The sequence below is a fragment of the Suncus etruscus genome, chromosome 18 (genome assembly GCF_024139225.1).
Source record: "Suncus etruscus isolate mSunEtr1 chromosome 18, mSunEtr1.pri.cur, whole genome shotgun sequence".
NCBI lineage: Eukaryota > Metazoa > Chordata > Mammalia > Eulipotyphla > Soricidae > Suncus > Suncus etruscus.
Genome location: NC_064865.1, coordinates 62,070,587 through 62,090,148, shown reverse-complemented (window position 1 = coordinate 62,090,148; position 19,562 = coordinate 62,070,587). Strand labels below are relative to the sequence as shown.

At 52.5% G+C, this 19,562-nt stretch overlaps 1 protein-coding gene across 3 annotated transcripts in view; it reads left to right on the top strand.

Annotated features, from left to right (window-relative positions):
- The window catches only part of TMEM14C (transmembrane protein 14C), a 1,060,545-nt gene that overhangs the window by 915,076 nt on the left and 125,907 nt on the right, over positions 1 to 19,562 (top strand). The window lies entirely within an intron of this gene.

Below are 19,562 nucleotides of genomic sequence, written 5' to 3'. Positions count from 1 at the left end.
CTTTCTCAGAATGAGGGTGCTGGGGGCAGGGCTCCTGGACTCTGGGCTCTCTGGCCCTCGCAGCTGCCCCCTGCCCAGACAGACATGCCGCTCCCGTGGGTAGAGATTGATCACGGGAGGAAATTTGCGTCTGACATTTGGGAACACAGTCAGGGGTTAATTATTTTTTATTCAGAAGTTCCCCTCCACAAAAATCATCATCCTGCACCCCTGCGACAGCGTGCAAGTATGTACATACATACATGTGACACACAGCAAGCTCACAGGCTCACTCAACCCTACATGCACCCACGTGCTAACTTGACTCACGGGCTGCCCCCCCAGTACCATCCCCATAGTGACAAACCCTGTTGATTAAGTATAAAATAGAAAGCAAAAGTCTATGTGTTGGGTGAGGCCACCCCCACCATGGCGTTGCGCCTCTAGTCCTTTCAGCCAGCGGGTCTGAAGATGTAGGATAATGGTGGAGAAATCATTCCCAAGGAGCCAGTTAAAATTGCACCAGAGTCAGCTTGCTTTTATTCCAAGACCCTGCCCGCCATATGCTTTTCCTCACATGGCCTTTTGCTAAGCTCTCTGTTCTTGCTACTTCTTCACCTCCTCCCAGCCAGCACCTTTTATTCTTTATTCAAAACTGCAGACCCATCCCGGGTGTGAGGAGAATAAAATAGATAATATCGCTTGGTTCTATGGAAACTCGGGCTTTGGGTTGCTGAGAAATCTCATGGTCGCTGGAGCCGGAGAGATGGCATGGAGGTAAGGCATTTGCCTTTCATGCAGAAGGTCATTGGTTCGAATCCCGGCATCTCATATGGTCCCCTGAAATTGCAAGGAGCAATTTCTAAGCCTAGAGCCAAGAGTAACCCCTGAGTGCTGATGGGTGTGAGCTAAAAATCAAAAAAAGAAAAAAGAAAAAGAAAATCGTTTTCCCTTAAAGTCACTGAGCACTGGCTCAAGCTCCTTCAGAAATGGCTGTTTCCTAGAGAAAGTGTTTCCTCAAAAAGATTCTGCACAGGGGTCGGGGGGTGGCGCTAAAGGTAAGGTGCCTGCCTTGCCTGCGCTAGCCTTGGACGGACCGCGGTTCGATCCCCCGGCGTCCCATATGGTCCCCCAAGCCAGGAGCAACTTCTGAGCACATAGCCAGGAGTAACCCCTGAGCGTCACCGGGTGTGACCCAAAAACCAAAAAAAAAAAAAAAAAAATATTCTGCACAAAGCAGTCTAGAAGAGGCAAAAATTCCTTAAGTATTCTAAAACATGTCTTTATTAGGTGGCTTGGAGACCACACCTGGCAACGCTCAGGGGCTGCTGTTGGCTCTGTGCTCCGGTCACTCGGGCAGTGCTCAGGACCATGAGCAGCTCTGAGATCCAACCTGGGCCTCCTGCTTGGGAAGAACACGCTCAGCCCAATTAGCCAGATTGAGACCTTTTCAAGTCAATTAGAAACATCAAGACTCTGGGGTTGAAGCCATGGCACAAGTAGTAGGGCATTTGCCTTGCACTCACTAACCTAGGACAGACTGCAGCCCGATCCCCTTGGCGTCCCATATGGTCCCCCAAGCCAGGAGCAATTTCTGAGCGCATAGCCAGGAGTAACCCCTGAGTGTCACCGGGGGAGGCCCAAAAAATAAAATCAAGACTCTGGGGCTGGAGGGGTGGTGCAGTGGTAGGGCGTTTGCCTTGTATGCAGCCGATCCAGGACGAACAGTGGTTTGAATCCCGGCATTCCATATGGTCCCCGCACCTAACAGGAGCAATTTCTGAGGGCAGAGCTAGGAGTAACCCCTAATGTCTCTGGGTGTGACAAAAAAATTAATAATAATGTATTGTTGGCCTGTGACTTTCTTTCCTCAAACACTTCCAGGACCATAGATGAAGGGCACCAGCTTCACTCAGTGCTCGTGAGGCGTCTGCTGGCTTCCCCCTCACACCTGGGCTTCTCCGAAATACTACAGACCCATAGGAGACTGCCATGTTCTCAAGACATCCCATATCACAGAAACTGGAGTCACAAAACTCTCCCTTGGAGAACAAAGCTGGAAAAGAACCAGAACCTGCTACAGGACTTGGGAAGACATCATTCGGGTCCACTCAGTCCTCTAACCTTTCCCAGCACCTCCACTGTCACTAAGACCCAGTCTGGCCACACCTTCGTCTCTCCCTGAGCCTGCTTGCCAGCCACTGGCTCACCCTCCGCTCACCCACCTCCGTGGCCAACGCTCTGCGCAAAGGCCATCCAACTGCTCCTGCAAGATGACTGACTGTGTTTGACACTAAACAGTGACCGAGGGCCGGAGGACAGAGAGATGGACATTGCCTTGCATATGGCTGACCATGCTCAAGCCCTGGCATCCCATAGGGTCCCCAGAACAGCCAAGCCAGGAGCGATTTCTGAGTGCATAGCCAGGAGTAACCCTGAATGCAGCCAGGTGTGCCCCCCCCCAAAAAAAACACACACACACAAAACCCATTGAAGTGAACATACGGCAGGTAGGACACTGGCCTTGCATACAGAACTGGCCTGGCATTGAAGAACCATATAGGGTACCAGGAATCAAACTCACATCCGCCATGTGCAAGACAAGTGCCCAGCCCTGTACTATACCTCTAGGGGCCCCAGAAGTTTGAAGGAAATCCCCATCAGGAGGGGCCCGTGTTGACAATGATTAAGGGGGCTGGAGGTCAGGAAGGAGAGTGGGTGGGAAGGTGGGCGTGGAAGTCGCTCCAGATGGAAATCCAGATAGCGATAAGGGTGGAATTGGACAGGGCGCACCCCAGATGTCTGATAAACTCTGACCTCGCCAGGTGACCTCTGGGGTCCCTTGCCGGCAGGTGGAGGGGTGGGGCCAAAATGTGGGGTAAGAAGGTCAGAGGTGAGGCAGCCATGTGGGGTTGTTGGAGAGGGGAGTAGAGGAGTGGAGCCAGAGAGAACTCAGCTGCAGAGACCCAAAGAGCCCCCTTGGACAGCTGCCATCTTTAGGGGCCAGACTCTGTGGTGCTTGGGGCTGACTCCTGGATCTGCACTCAGGAATCATACCTGGCCATGTTATTCCTGGCTCTGCACTCAGGGGGATCACTCCTAGGGATGTTCAGGGCACCAGCTGGGGTCTTGGGGACCAAACCCTGGTCAGCCCATGTGCAAGACAAATGTCCTCTCCGCTATGCTCTGGCTCTGGTCCTCAAGCTCTGTTCTTTAAGGGAATAAGAAATTGTCCCCCCACTGTCCCTGATATTATGGCCACTGGCTGCTGGCACCACTTCTCTCACCCACTCAAGGGCAGGTTTGAAGCCAAGAGCAGTCACATCCCTCATGGTCCAGTCGCCTGCACCCACCTCCTCCTGCTCCCGAGCTGATGCAACCCACGGGAGTCCAGCCCACAGGAATGCCAAGGACCAGGGCAGTTATGCCCACCAGGCACCTCTTGGCCTCGCCACGTCCGTGTGTCTGTCTGGAAAGGTCTTTCCGTGCAGAGGGGCCCGGATCCCGCGGCACATGGAGCTGAGACCTGGGATGTCCAGGGAACCCCTCACCAGGAGTCGCCAGTGGTCACCCCAATTCCTCCCCCTCCATGGGAGACGAGGGATCCAGGAGGGCAAGGCTCCCCTTTGCTCTTCTTCAGGGATAACTTTGGAGAACACGGCTAGTCCTTGGTTTTGGGGGCCTAAGTCCATGCTTTCTCTGCGGAAAGCAGATGAGTAGGTCAGATCGGGGGACACTAGCTCCTGCTTAGGGACACCCCAATTCCCACCAGCCCCCACTGCTGATGCTGAGAAACTGACATGGGAGCCAATGCCTCCTCCTCTTCCCCCTCTTCCTTTTCTTCCTCCTCCTCCACTTCCTCCTCTTTATCTTCTTTCTCCTCTTCTCCTCTTTTTCCTCTTCCTCTTCTTCCTTCTCCTTCTCCTCTTCCTCATCTTTCTGTTCTTCTTCCTCCTCTTCCTCCTCTTCTTCCTCCACCTCTTCCTCCTTATCCTCTCCCTCATCCTCTTCCTCTCCTCTTCCTCCTCTGCCTCTTCTTCCTCCTTTACTTCCTCCTCCTCCCAGTGGGGCTCCCCAAAACTCTGATGGCCAGTTCTCTCACCTGTCAGAAACTAGAGGATACAGATGGTCCCCGAGGAGAATCCCAGGGCTGCTGAGGATCTGCGACCATCTCTAAGGAGACACACAAGGCAATCACCTCGAACCCCCTTGCCGGGTGGGAGAGGTCCCGGGGTCCTGGGTTTAGGAACTTCACTAGCCCTTCGAGCTCAGCGGGGGATTGTGGGCTGGAAGGACCAGGGACAGAGACCAACATGGCCACCCGGGTTCCATCTCCAGCATCCCTCAGGGTCCCCCGAGCCTGCCAGGAATGGTCCCTGTGCACCATTGGGTGTTAACCACACACACACACACACACACACACACACACACACACACACACACACAAAAGGTATAAAACATCTTAGACTAGAGAGCTAGTAAAGAGGTGAAGGCGTTTGCCCTGAGTCCCGGCAAATCCAGCCAGACACCCAGCACCACCTCTGGTCTGCCAGGAATGTCCCCTGACTCCTGCCAGCTACGTCCCCAGAAAAGGTCTACATAAAACTTTGCCATCACAGGGCCGGAGAGATAGCATGGAGGTAGGGTGTTTGCCTTGCATGCAGAAGGAAGGTGGTTCGAATCTTGGCATCCCATATGGTCCCCCGAGTCTGCCAGGAGTAATTTCTGAGCCAAGAGCCAGGAGTAACCCCTGAGAGCTGCCAGGAGTGACCCAAAAACAAACAAAAAATCTTTGCCATCAGGGGGCCGAGTGATAGCACAATGAGAAGGGCATTTACCTTGCATGCCATCAACCCAGGTTCAATCCCTGGCATCCCACAAGATTCACACACACACACACACACACACACACACACACACACAGCCTGCCAGGATTGACCCCAGAGCACAGCCAGGTGTGGCCAAAAAACAAAATCAATCAAACAAAAGCAAAAGTGTCACCATCAAAATAGATTGTCTTCACTTCTATTTGGTTTCTGGCCTCATCCAGAGACTGAGGGACCCCATGACGGCAGTCAAACTCACATGTGCAAGGCCAATGCTCTGGTCCAGAGCTTTTGGCTCAGCCCAAATTTTAAAACTTTCTCTTTCTGTTTCTCTTCTCTTCTTTCTTTCTTTCTTTCTTTCTTTCTTTCTTTCTTTCTTTCTTTCTTTCTTTCTCTTTCTTTCTTTTTCTTTCTTTTCTTCTTTTCTTTTTCTTTCTTCCTTTCCTCCTTTCTTTCTTACTTTCATTCTTTTTCTTTTTTCTTTCCTTTTTTCCTTTTATTTTTTTCTTTCTCTTCTTTCTTTTTCATTTCTTTCTTTTCTTTCTTTTTCTTTTTTCTTTCTTTTTTCTTTTTCTTCCTTTCTTCCTTTTCTTTCTTTTCTTTCTTTTTTTCATTTCATTCTTTTTTTTCCTTCTCTCTTTTTCTTTCTTTTTCTTTTTTTTTGGGGGGGGGCCACACCCAGCAGTGCTCAGGGGTTACTCCTGGCTGTCTGCTCAGAAATAGCTCCTGGCAGGCACGGGGCGGGGGGGGGGGGGGGGCATATGGGACACCGGGATTTGAACCAACCACCTTTGGTCCTGGATCGGCTGCTTGCAAGGCAAACGCCGCTGTGCTATCTCTCCAGGCCCATCTTTTTTCTTTTCTTTCTTTTTCTTTCTTCCTTCCTTCCTTTCTTTCTTCCTTTTCTTTCTTTCTTTCTCTCTTTACTTTTTTCCTTTTCTTTCTCTTTTTCATTCTTTCCTTTCTCTTTTTTCTTTCCTTCTTTCTTTTCTTTCCCTCTTTTTTCTTATTTTCCTTTCTCTCTTTTTCTTTCTTTCTTTTTTTTTTTTTTTTTTTTTGGTTTTTGGGCCACACCCGTTTGACACTCAGGGGTTACTCCTGGCTATGCGCTCAGAAATCGCCCCTGGCTTGGGGGGGACCATATGGGACGCCGGGGGATCGAACCGTGGTCCGTCCTACGCTAGCGCTTGCAAGGCAGACACCTTACCTCCAGCGCCACCTTCCCGGCCCCTCTCTTTTTCTTTCTTTCATCCTTTTCTTCTTTCCTTTTTTTCTCTCTCTTTCTTCCTTCCTTTATTTATCTTTCTCTTTTCTTCTTTCTTTTTTTTTTTCTTTCATTTTTGGGCCACACCCAGTGACACTCATGGGTTACTCCTGGCTATGCGCTCAGAAATTGCTCCTGGCTTGGGGGACCATATGGAACAGTGGGGGATCAAACCGAGGTCTGTCCTAGGCTAGCACAGGCAAGGTAGATGCCTTACCACTTGTGCCACCTCTGCCCCCCCTCTTTCTTTCTTTTTTTTTTTTCTTTTTTTTTTTTTTTTTGGTTTTGGGTCACACCCGGCAGCGCTCAGGGTTTACTCCTGGCTCTACACTCAGAAATTGCCCCTGGCAGGCATGGGGGACCATATGGGATGCCGGGATTTGAACCATTGTCCTTCTGCATGAAAGGCAAATGCCTTACCTCCATGCTATCTCTTCGGTCCCTCTTTTTCTTTTTATTCTTTCTTTCTCTCCTTTCTTTTTCTTTTTTCTTTTCTTTCTTCTTTTCTTTCATTTCTTTCCTTTCTTCCTTTCTTTTCTTTTTATTATTATTATTTTTTGGTTTTTGGGTCACACTCGCAGTGCTCAAGGGTTACTCCTGGCTCTGTGCTCACCAACTCTAGGACTAGTTAATCTATATTAAAACAATACCTTTCTTCTTTCTTCTTTCCTCCCTCCATTCATTCCTTTCTGCCTTTCTTTATTTCTTTTCTTTTCCTTCTTTTCTTTTTTTCCTTCCTTTCTTTCTTCTTTCCTTCCTTCATTCTTCCTTTCTTTCATGTCTTTCTTTCTTCTTTCCTTCCTTCATTCTTCCTTTCTTTCATGTCTTTCTTTTTTCCTTCCTTTCTTTTTTTTTTTGGTTTTTGGGCCACACCAGGTAACGCTCAGGGGTTACTCCTGGCTATGTGCTCAGAAGTTGCTCCTGGCTTGGGGGACCATATGGGACACCGGGAGATCGAACCGCGATCCGTCCAAGACTAGCGCAGGCAAGGCAGGCACCTTACCTTTAGCGCCACCGCCCGGCCCCCTTCCTTTCTTCTTTCCTTCCTTCATTCTTCCTTTCTTTCATGTCTTTCTTTTTTCCTTTCTTTCATCTTTCTTCCTATCTTTTCTTCTTCCTTTCTTTCATCTTTCTTCCTATCTTTTCTTCTTTCTTCCTATCTTTTCTTCTTTCTTTTTTTCTTTCTTTCTTTCTTTCTTTCTCTCTCTTTCTTTCTTTCTTTCTTTCTTTCTTTTCTTTTCTTTTGCTGGAGCCAAGGTGTTTGCCTTGCACAAACCTGAGCCAGGTTCAATTTCCCAGAACTTAAGGTCCATTTGTTCCTGGAGCAATTGCTTGGGTAAGCTCTGAGCATTGCCAGGCAGGATCCTAAAACAAAAACAATTCTGTATTTTGTCTTTTCTTTTTGTTTGTTTGTTTGTTTGTTTTTCTTGGGCCTACACTGGCTCTGTACTGGAGTATAATTCCTGAAGGTGCCTATGGGACCTACCTAGGGGGTGCCGGTGATTGAATCCGAATCTACTGTGTGCAGAGCAAAAGCCTTATCCACTGTCCTAGCTCTCCAGCCCCTAAACTTAATTTTTTTCTCTTTTTCATTATTTTTAGTTTTTGGTTTTTGGGTCACACATGGTTGTGCTTAGGGATTACTCCTAGCTCTGTGCTCAGGAATCACTCCAGGCAGGTTCCACTCCTGGCAGGGACCCTATAGGATGCCCAGGAATCAAACTTGGGTTAGCCACGTGCAAGACAAGAGCCCGCTTTGCCGTATCGCTCTGGCTCCATATTTAAAGTTTCTTAAAATGAAATTGTCCTCATGGCTCCTTATAGCATATTAACTCTCCTGCTTTCTCATTTGTTCTTCCTAAACTACTTTGGGAAGTAGGAGAAAGGAAAGAAAACATTCTCTATAAATGTTTAAATAGAATATTAGTAAGCCTAAGGGCCTGGTGTGATAGTACAGTGGGGAGGAGAGGGGAAGGGAGGGGATGGGAAGAGAAGGGATAAAAGGGGAAGGAATGGGGAGGGGAGGAGAGGAAAGGGTAAAGGAAATGAGGAAAGGGGAGGAAAAGAAAGGGAAAGGTACAGAAGGTGAGGGAGGGGCCTAAAGAACCTCTTGCCTTCTGACTCCCCTAGAAGAGAGAGCATAGTCCCCCAAGAACTGTAGGGTGTGACCAGAAAACTTAGAAAGGACAAAACTGGACACTCGGAGCTTCCAGAGTTCCCCCTGCCACAGCTCCTGTCCGGAAGCATCAGGGCAGCCCAGATGGATGCCGGGCGGGGGGAGGGGTGTTAATTAGCCAGGGCCCCCCCCCCCAGCCCCTCACCGTGGTGATGCCTGGCACTTTTTTTGGTAACTGGAATTCATTAACATTTATGAACTCTCATAAAGTAGTAGAAAAAGCAATTTGTGCGGAAGAATTTTCCACCTCATTAAACAGTGTTCTTTTGGGGGTCAAGCCGATATTTTTGTGTTGGGTTCTTTTTTTATGGGTCCTTTGTCCTTCGCTGCACCCTGGGGGTGGAACAGAGGATTGTGTCCACCCTGGGATGAGATGAGGGGCCTGTGATGTAGACGGGGCTGGTGTGGGACCCTTATTTCCCTTTTTGTACCTGTCCTCACCTACAGTTGCCCAAGGTGGGCCCCTGGCTTGGGGCGACTCCAGCAGCCTTGGAGTTTCAAGACAGTGCTCAACTCTCAGTGCTCCTGGCTGCCCCATCGGTGCCCTCTGTCAGACCTATAGCTGGGGGCCTAGGCAGGGTCCCAGCAAGGGTGAGGGAGAGAAAGGAGGGCCTGTGAGCCCACATTAAGACCAAGCAGCTGCAGTCAGATATAGCCCACAAGGGGGTGGGGCTGCAGAGGGCAGGCAGGGGGGTTGAGGGATGAGTGTCTGGCCAGCATGGGAGAAGGGGGTTCAGTGCCATCCTTGGCTAAACCAGCCCAGCATACGGCAGTTCCAAGGTCGGGGTCACCCAGGTGCAGCCCCTGCCCCGTTCACCCTCTGCCCACAGGGGGGCACTGACTGATCAGAAGCTCCCAGGGAGATCTAGTCTTACCGCCCCCCCAGAGCCTGCCAGCCAGGAGCTCCAGGGTTCTATGGTGTCCCACATGAGAGAAGGGAGAGAATGAGACCAGAGCTGAATGGAGGAGAAAAAGTTTCTCCTGTTTTCCATTCCAAGGTCCGTCCTTCCAGAAGTAGGGATCAAACCCAGGGTCTCAGGCATGTTGCCAGCGTCAGAAGAGAAATTCCCCCTCACCTTGCCTGAGGTTACACCTCAGACAACAGCTTCTGGCCTCCCTGTGCCTAGGTTCCGGTCCAGATAAAAGCACCAGGAACCCACATTTTCCTCAGGGCCCTCTCTGTGTCATCACACTGCCGACAGAAAAGGAGACACTTGGTCCTGAGCACTGGCTGGTGAGCATCCAGTCAGACTTGTGCCAATAAAAGTGTGAACATGCTCCCCACCAGATGTCTTGAGAACCCCCGACTCCATGCACTGCAACAATTGCAGCCCAGGGTCTCCTGTCCTGAGTGCTCTCTCTCTCTCTCTCTCTCTCTCTCTCTCTCTCTCTCTCTCTCTCTCTCTCTCTCTCTCTCTCTCTCTCTCTCTCTCTCTCTCTCTCTCTCTCTCACACACACACACACACACACACACACACAGTTCTTCAATAATTCACACACCTGGGGACCACTAGCCCCGGCTCTGTCTCCCCCCACCCCATCAATCAGGCTCTGTGGGTTAGCAGGGTCCTGCCCATCTGCACGAGTCCCCTTTCCATTTGTGTTGGCTTTGATGCCTGCCAGCAAAAAATGGGGGTATGAAGTGCTCCCCTCCCTCCTTTGAGAAGAAGGAACAAGGAAGGGAGCCCCTTTCTTTGAGGAACAACAGGATGGGGCATTTTCGATGGTCCTAGGGTTGGGGAACCACACCATGGCAGTGGGAGAGAAAGGTGCATCTCTTTCCCCTAAGCCCCAGCTCACACACAAAGCCCCCCATCACCACTACAGTAACTGGGGCCACTTCCTTGTGTCCCTCAATGCTTAAGTCAGTCTTTGAGGGGTGAAATCTCTCCTGCTAACTTAATGCGTAATATGGTTAAGAGATTATGAGATTGAAGCTAATATTTCCTCTCCGAGCCCCTGCCCTCACCCCTGCCTCAAATCTTGACATCAGGAGTTTATCAAGGGCAACTGTCCTGAAATCCTCAGAGGGTTGGGGTGTCTCCAGAGGGAAGGGGGTGCAAAAATCCGGGAATGTTCTGGAAAAGGGGGTACAAGGATTTTGGTCTCCTGGGAAAAGAATGCAAGATTTGGGTCTCCTGGGGAAAAGGGGTGCAAGGATTTTGAGTCTGCGGAAACGGGTACAAGAATTTGTGTCTCCTAGGAAAAGGGGTTCAAGGATTTGGATCTCCTGGGAAAAGGGGGTGTAAGGATCTGGGTTTCCTGGGAAAGGGGGTGCAAAGATTTTGAGACTCCTGGGAAAGGGGTACAAGGATTTGGGTCTCCTAGGAAAAGGGGGTACAAGGATTTGGATCTCCTAGGAAAAAGAGGGTACAAGAATTTGGGTCTCCTGGGAAAGGGGTACAAGGATCAGGGTCTCCTGGGAAAAGGGGGCACAAGGATTTCGGTCTCCTTGGAAAAGGGGGGTTCAAGGATTTGGGTCTCCTGAGAAAGGGGGTGCAAGGACTCAGATGCAAGAGGTAAGGTGCAGGCATTAGGAAGGAACCCAAGATGCCCGCGGGCAAGGGCCAGGAGGCCGGGCGCGGGGTCCCCCTTCTTGGGAAAGAGTCGGAGGGGCGGCGGGCGCTGTCTGCGCGCTGATTACCGCGTCTGCGGCGCTAAGTCCTTTATCGGGGGGCGCCGGGCCGGGCCGGGGGCGTCGGCGGCTCGGTAATGACCCTCGCCGGGCCCAGCTGCGCCCAGCGCGGACTCGGGTGTGAAATCATCTTTATGAATTGCGCCCCGCGCCCTGCCCTGCCCAGCTCTGCCCAGCCGGCCTGGAAAAATCCGAATTCGGGGAGGAGAGAGCAGCCACGCACCCACCCTGGGGGGGACCCTGTCCCTTTGGGGGTGCTCTGGGTACGGCTGGAGGTTGGGGGACCAACCGGGCGCGCATCTGGGCCAAACACTGGCGCTTCCTCCTGGGAACCGTTATCTCTCTTTCTTTCTCTCTCTCTTTCTCTCTCTCTTTCCTCTCTCTCTTCTCTCTCTCCCTCCCCCTCTCTCTCTCCAATCTCTCCTTCTCTCTGGTCTCTCCTCTCTCTATCTCTCTCTCCCACTTTCCATATCCCCCACAATTCATGACCAGGAGAACCCCCAAACCGTTCTCAAGACAAAGACGTGCCCCAACTATGGGACAGATATATAGACAGACCTTCACTGAGGTGAAGTTGTCCTCCCTGCAAAAGGGAAGGGGACTCCCTCCTCCTTTTTGGGGAATGGTGGGGAAGGAAGGTGGGGAGAGAGGGCCAGCATTCACTGTTCAGGGTGGGGACTAGGCCCTCCCCAGCACCCCGATGGTGGAGTAGAAAGAGGCTGGGTGCCCCGGCCAGCTTCTGCTCCCCAAACCTACATCCTTCCTGACCTGCAACCTTCCCAATTCCTGGCTTCCTTCTGGAAAGTCCAGAGAGTCCAGCCTGGAGAGGAGAGTCCAGGTGCCCTCTGGGGAGTCAGACCCCAGGTCTCCCAGGCCTCCAAATCTGGTTGAGACTCTCCTTCCCCAGCCCAGCCTTCCTGGAGGTGGGGGACTGGCCGCTTTCCAGTTTGGAAAGATGCCCCAATTAAAGGCTCCACCACCAATGCAGAGTGGGGAGCAGGCAGGAGTGTCCAGGCCCCCAGACGAATTGCCCCAGGGGGCCCCCCAGCACGACGTCCCATGTGTGTGCAGGAGACTGGTGGTGGGGGGGTTGTTTCCAACTTGGAACCTGGAACCGGGACTCCGAGGGCTTCAACAAGATGCATTTGTGTCTCCAGACAGACCCAGCGCTGCAAACGACTGTTGGAATCAATTTCCTTGGACGGTCCCTCCCTTTCCCCGTTCCCCCCACCCCCAAACCCACCCCACCCCACCCCAATCCTCCCCGGGCCCTGGGCCCTGTGCTCCCGTGAGCCGTTGATTCAATTTAGCATTTGCATAAGTAGGAGAAGAAGGTGGCTTTGCAAGGGTCCATGAATGGGCCCCTTGTTTTCGGCCTGTGGACTGGGGGTTTTCCAGCGCTGGGGAGGGGAGGTGGGTGGGTGGAACTCTCGCAGACACGTGCCCCCCACCCCCAGTGCTGGCTCTGCAGGTGAAGCTGAGAGCTTAAATGGCGCCTCCCCTTGTCCAATGTGGCTTTGGTGACTTGCCTGGGCACAGGGAAAGGAGGAGTGACCGACGGAGAAAAACGAGCTTGGAGAGTCAGGACCACCACTGGGCCCACCGGTGTCCCCTTGAGTCCTACAACATCAACACACACACACACAAACACACACACACACACTCAGAGGCGCGCACCCTGACGCCCCAAGCTTTTGGCTTGTTCTGTTCTGAATAGCATTAGAATTTTGTCCGAGGAAAGACGGGTTCACAGCTGCCAGAAACATCCCCAGAGTCTGGTTTTTATAAGCTTCCCTGTGGTTGAGCTCAAACCACCTACACTGTTCTCTTTGCCAAGGAGGGTGCCCAGGGTCCCCCCTGAAATGCTCTGTGGAAAAGGGGAGAACAGGACTGGAGTGGCCTCTCCTTTCCCTGCACTTTCAGCCTCTGTGCAGGCTTCTGCGGGACCCCAGGACCAGCCCTGCCCAGGATAATCTCAGATCTGCTTTGTAGAACAGGAAGGATCCAAGAAGAAAGGCCGAATAAGCCCTACCAAAGTCCACTCCCCACAGTGGGCAGCAGAGTGCTGGGGACAGAAAGTCCCCCAAGAATGGGCCCTCAGCTGAAGTGGGGGGGGCTGGGCTGGGCTATCCAGAGAGAGGGGAAGAGATGCCCCAAGCAGGTCTAATGCCAAGCTTGTCTACTGCCCCACCCCACCCCAGTGCTGCAGTGCTGTGGGTCTTCTGGTTCAAGCCCCCAGCCCCCTCTTTTCACCAGACTTTGCTCAAGCCCCAGGTTTCCCACAAACACTCCTTCTCAGCTCTCTGCCCTGGGCAGTCAAGGAGGAGTGGGGACCCCCCCTTTCAGCCCAGGTCTCCCTCTCAGAAGGCTCTGGGATGCTGATGACTCCAGCCCCTGCCTTGCCCAGGACAATCTGCCTTTCTAGGAGTCACTGGTTCCCAGATTATTCTAGAAGCAAAGGAAGAAAACCCAACAATCCTGGCTCCTTTCCTTGCTCTGGATGTCCTGATAAGCTGCTTCTGTGACCAGAGCAGAAGGAAGGTCCTGGCCACCGGCTGGAGAGTGGGCCTCAGTTTCCCTGGAGAGTGAACAAGGCTGACCCGCCAGAGCTGGCGGTCCCAAAGGCCTGAGCCCTCAGCTGACCGGGTTCAGTAGCCTCAAGCTCTGGGATTCCCTCTTTGAGGCCTGAAGTCAGACTGAGGCTTGGGGAAGTCCCAAGCAGAGTAGAAATCTGCACCCACAGGGCTTCCCCTCTGCCCAGCCTTCCTCTCTCCAGCCCAGCAGGTTCAGTTTGCCCCACAGCTGGAGCAAACCCTTCCTGCTGCTGCCCCAGTGGGAACCATCCCTGTGTCCTAGTTGTAGGAGAACGGGGAAGTAGGGTCCCTGCTCCACATCTGAGAGCCTGTTGGGGTCTCTTCCCCTGACCCTAGCCAAGCTTCCTCGGGGCTCCCCCTTTCCCTGATCCAGGAGCATGCCCTCAGGAGGAGCACCCAGGTTTGGGAGGGCCCTAGAAGGGACTTCAAGCACCCTTGCCTGCTCAGACCAGTTTTCTACCTCCAGGCTTCAGGGCGCCACCTCACCCCCTCCCCCCCATCCTTCATCCCATTCCCACCCATACGTCCCAGGTCTCAGTTGGTGATTCCCAGGAAAGAAAACCTGGATGGAGCCTTTGGGGTGAACTTTGACCTCATGACCCAGAGTCCTGGCTAATGTGCCTCTCTCCTCTCTCCTCTCTCTATCTCTCCTGTCTGTCTCTGCGGTCTTGGTCTGTCTCTCTCCTTTATCTCTCCTCTCTCTCTTCTTTTTCTTCTCTTTCTGCTCTATCTCCTCACTCCTCTCTTTTCTCTCTCTGTCTCCCTCCTTGCTCTTTCTATCCCCCTTGTCTCTGGCTCTCTGAGGATCTGTCTGTCTCTCTCTCTCTCTCTCTCTCTCTCTCTCTCTCTCTCTCTCTCTCTCTCTCTCTCTTCTTTATCTCTCTCCTCTAACTGCTTTCTTGTCTCTGTACTGTGTGTCTGTGTCTGGCTCTCTGGCTCTCTCAGTGTGTCTCTCTTCTCTCTGTGTCTGTGTCTGTTTGCTCTCTGTGTCTGTCTCTTTCTCTGTCTCTCTCTCTGTCTTTCTGTCTCTCTCTGTCTCTGTGTCTGTCTCTCTGTCTTTGTGTCTTTGTGTCGGTGTGTCTGTGTGTCCGTCTCTGTCTCTGTCTGTCTGTCTGTCTGTCTGTCTGTCTGTCTGTCTCTCTCTCTCTCTCTCTCTCTCTCTCTCTCTCTCTCTCTCTCTCTCTCTCTCTCTCTCTCTCTCTCTCTCTCTCTCTCTCTCTCTCTCCTTCTGCCAGAGCCGGGGCAGGAGCGGGCTAGGGACAAAACAGGGCCCAGACACCGGGCCAGGCCGGGCTGGGCGAGGCAGCAGCGATGTGGAAGGTGGATTAGGGAGCATCTGTTTGGCCCCGGGCGCCTCTTCCCCCCGGCTGTGCAGAGGAGCGAGCGGGAGAGAGCGAGCGCGCCCCGGAATATCAACGATGGGCAGGGGGGAGGAGGGGAGGGGAGCAAGGGATGGAGGGAGGAGGGAGGGGATGCAGGGAAGAGGGGAGATGGGGATGGATGGAGAGAGGAGGCTGGAGAGAGAAGAGGAAGGATGGAGCGGGAAGGGAGGGGTGGAGGAAGGGAGAAGGGGGAGAGGGAAGGAAAGTAGGAGAGAGGGGAGGACAGAGAGCGGGGAGCTGGGGAGAATGGGGAGCAGAGAGCCGAGGCCCTAGAGGACCTTGAGGCACCCCTTAGGGGACACCAAAAAAAAAAAAAAAAACAGGGTCCCCAGGAGCACAGGAACCTCAACCTGGAACAGATGGAGGAGTTTTCAGAGGCTCGCACTGAACCCCAGGCTGAGGGGATGGGGACCCCACATTCATACAGCCCCACACTCAGGCCCAAGGGTCCCCCAGTTCCTCCTGGACCCTGTGCCCGGCCGGGCCTGGGGCTGCCAAGCGATATCCCAGGGCCTGGGGCGCTGCCAAGGGGCGACCCCACTCTGCGGACCCCGGAGCCACCCAGACTCAGGGGCTCCGGCTCAGGAAGGGGAGGGGGTGCGGGAGGATTCGGGAGCTGACAAAGCAAAGGGAAATTCGATCTAGCGTTAACTTGCTGCCTGGGGAGAGACATTCTTTTAAGCTATATTAGCTACAACGCGCTGGGAACCGAACCGACACTTCCAGGGAATGGGAGGTCGGGGCTGCCCCTTGTTCCCTCTGTGCGCCCCTGGAACCTAACCCGGTTTCTGGGGTCCCACATCGAGGACCTCTCGGAGAGCTTGTGGCCCCAGGGCCTGTGTCAGCTGGAACCAGCCCTGTTCCCTAGAATAAAAATTACAGGGTACAGCTAGGGTGGATGGAGCCGCTCAGGGCACAGAGAAGCCAATGGAACGCCTAAGAAGGGTCTCCCTTGAAGGAACTTTCGGGCCACAAAAGTCAAAGGAATTCTGTCCAGTTCCCCTCCAAAAGGATTAGATTCTAGAATTGCAGAGAGGGAGGAGGGCGCAGATTCCTGCCCTGAGGATCCAGGCAAGCAAGAGGTCGCTTTTGGGGAGAGGCCCCCACCCTTTGAGCTGCACCTTCCATCGTGGATTTCCCCTAGGGGTTTGCTTCCCAGGGGCAACCTCCTGTTTGGCCCCAACACATTCCCAAAGAAAGAGAAATGATCCAGAATCTCTCCCCCCAAAAAAGAGAAACGACCTAGACCAGAGCCCCTCACATGAGGAAGCAGGACACACTTTGCATGTAGTTAGCAAAGCAAATGTGAGTTTAGAGCACTGAGGCAGGAGCAGCCCTGAACCACTGCTGGATGTGGCCCAACCGCAGATTGAAGACAAACAGAGAAGCAAGAAGACATTGCTCTTGGGGACACAAAGTTGTGTGGGTTCCGACACACACACAAACACTCACACACACACACACACACACACACACACACACACACCATAATCCTAAAGAGAAAAATTTCCTCTTTTTTTGAGGGGGTGGACCACACCTGGCATGCTCAGAATTTACTCCTGACTGTATTCAGAAATCACTCCAACCTGCTCAGGGACCCTGTGGACTGTCAGAGATAAAGCCAGGTTGGCTCCCTGCAAGGTAATACAATTCCAGTTGTGCTGTGGCTCTGGCCCCAAAATTCCCTTTTTTAAAACCCAGAAACTTCCAAAGTTATTGGTGCCTGCTGAGCTTCTGGAGCTGCAGCCGTTTCCCTCCCTCCTGGGTAGGAAAGGGGCACTTTGGGGAGGTGAAGGTGGATTCCTTGGGATCTGCTCCTCCCTCCTCATAAGACACACACGCACAAGACTACTGCTGCTTTCCAGAAAAGTCTGATTTCTTACATCTGGTTGCAGAAAGCTGCTCTCTCCTTTCCCTGCACAAGCGACCAACCTGGCCTCTTTCATCCTGCCTGCTGGGAACCCGGGTTCTCCTTCTAAGGCCCTGTCATGGCTCATAAGACCCTTGCCCCAGTGCCAGAGCAGAGAGCTGGCCTGAAGGGTCCCCTGGAGGCCAGCGACTTTGGGTAATTTTGTGCTGCTGGGTGTAGGTGGGTTTGGCCTTGTCTGCCTTGCGCCTAGCCAGTTCTTCATCCTTTCCCCTCCTTTCCACCAGCACCCCGGAGGCTCTGAAGCACCCAGCTGGACGTGCTCCTAACACTCCCGGGCTCATCAGGCTTAGGGACCCTGTGCACGTGTGACCCGAAGTGCCCAAGGGCCCGTTCCTGGCTCAGCACATCCCTGCTCAGTGAGGCACTGTGGACTGACCTGTTTTCTGCAGCTCTTAACGCCAGCAGGGAGAATTGCCCCCACCACACACACACACACACACACACACACACACACACACACACACACACACACACACACACACACATCCTGCCAGGGCTGCTGCAGGTCCGAGGTGGGGAGCAGCAGACTGGGGAGAAGCAGCTGTGTCGCCGCCGCCATCCCAGCCTCTAACTTGATTATTCCTCGGACACGTTAAGCGAGCATTAGTGATTGATAAAGACGCTAATGAACCCGTTTCCTTTCCAAGCAGCGAGAGCGGCGGCCAATCGCAGGCTGGGACCGACTCCACCGGCCTCCACGATGCTTCCATCAGCATCTGCTCAGAACTGGGCTCCATCAAGCAGGGGTGCAGAGCTGCGGGTGGTTGGTGGATTCCAGAATTTCTCCCCCAAAGCCTGGGATAGCTGCAGCTTGTGGCCCCAGAAAGGGACCTGCCTACCTGCCTGCCAGCACCTTCAAATCAATGGGGCTCCCGTGGGCTCCTGGGGTCCCTCCTGCACATTTCAAGTCAACGGTTCTTCCAGCTCTGCCCTTAACCTCTTTAAACTTATTGGTGGATGATCACACTCCGTGTTGTTGTTGTTGTTGTTGTTGTTGTCGTCGTCTCAGAATTATGAGTACAGGACAAACAACACCCTGCCCTGCGTGGGAGATTTTCAATTCACTTGACTGAGAAAGGCAGGAAGGTCCATTGTTCCCAAGAGTGGGATACACACAGAGTTTTGTTTTGTTGTTGTTGTTTTGTTTCAGGTAAGATCTGGGAGAGCAGAAGCCAATGTGACGCTCTCCAAGAAGCGGGAGCCCGAGTTGGCAAGAAATGTCCATTAAATTCGGAATTCTGATAAATGAATATTCCTCGCAAGTGAAGAAAATATATTCAATTAACTAAAACCCCGTACACTCCTGAACCGAAGTGGAATCGACTGTAATTGATTTACTCAAAACCAGAGGTTAAGGACTGAATTAGCTAAGTACAACTGGGTATTGCGAGCCACTGACTTCTCAAATGTCAAATCCCTTCTATTTTAAATATTATTTCAGCTGCGGGGCATTGGTTCCATCAAGAACCGGAATGATACGAATATTCGATCGGAGGGAGGCACAGAACGAAACGGGTCAGGGTGCTGGGACCCGTGCGAGGGGGAACGACTGCTGCGAGCCGGCCAGAGCCAAAGCCATCCGGGGGAACGGAGCGGGTCAGGCTCCAGATTTGGGTTAATCCAGGGAGAATCACGGCTGGTCCCTCAGCACCCCCAGAAACACACACTTTGATCACAACAGAGGGAGCCAGTGGGCGCATGGCTTTGGGCTTATCTAGCTCCTGAAAACGATTTTTCCCAACTTCCTCTTCTCACTCTGCCATCCCTCGCTACAGCCAGAATGTTTCCTGTCTACTTTGCTTTTGCTTTTAATTTTAATTTCAATATATGTTAAATATATTATATAATACATGTAACGGAAAAGACAAAGAAAGCTGCAGCGTCCTTCCAAAGAAAAATCCCTGATGCCTCGCATCCTTCCTTCAGGAAGCCATTGTTTACACGACCCTGGGCGACTCTCTCCCTCTTTCTCTTTCTTTTTCTTTCTCTCTTTCTCCCTCTTTCCCTCTCCCTCTTTCTCAGGCTGCTAAGCTAGGCTGGGCGAGGACTGGCCGGGCACACGCCTCCGTGAACCCTGATCTGAATGACTTGTATTTAATAAGATGGTTTTCGTTTTCAAATGCATCTTGAGAAAGAGCAGCTCAGAGTGGCTGCTTCTGAACATTATGGAGCAGCCTGAGGACAATTCTGATTGTCGTGTGCCCCTCCTCCTGTACCACACACACACACACACACACACACACACACACCCCAAAAGTCAGCCAAGGAAAACTGAGAGACAATGCCGGGCCCACCTGCGCGCTGAGCGCAGCTCTGTCGTCAACAGAATGTGCACTTAGGGTTCATTCGCCTCGTTATTTGGTTCGTCTGCGTTCCAGTTAACCAGTCTCTCTAGGAAATAATAAATAACCGCTTTAAAAAACAATTGCCGCCTGGCCTTCTGAGGTTACACTTTCCATCTGAAATTTAAAAAACGGCAACCGCCGCCGCCGCAACCAAACCCAACCCAAGCACCATTGTTATGAGTCCTCTGGCTTTGGAAAATAGAATTTAGACTCCACCAACTCCCATTTTCTGTGGAGATTGATTTTTTCTGCCGCCTTCCATAAGGAGATTAGAACCGGCTCCACCTCCACCCCGCTGGGACCCGGGATGCCCCGAGGGAAGCCAGGAGCCCAGCCAGCCCCCAGGAGCCCAGAGACTCAGGGTTCAGGGGACAAAAGCTCTGGATTTGCCTTTTTTTTTTCCTGCCAGTAACTCCTTCCTGGGGGCGAG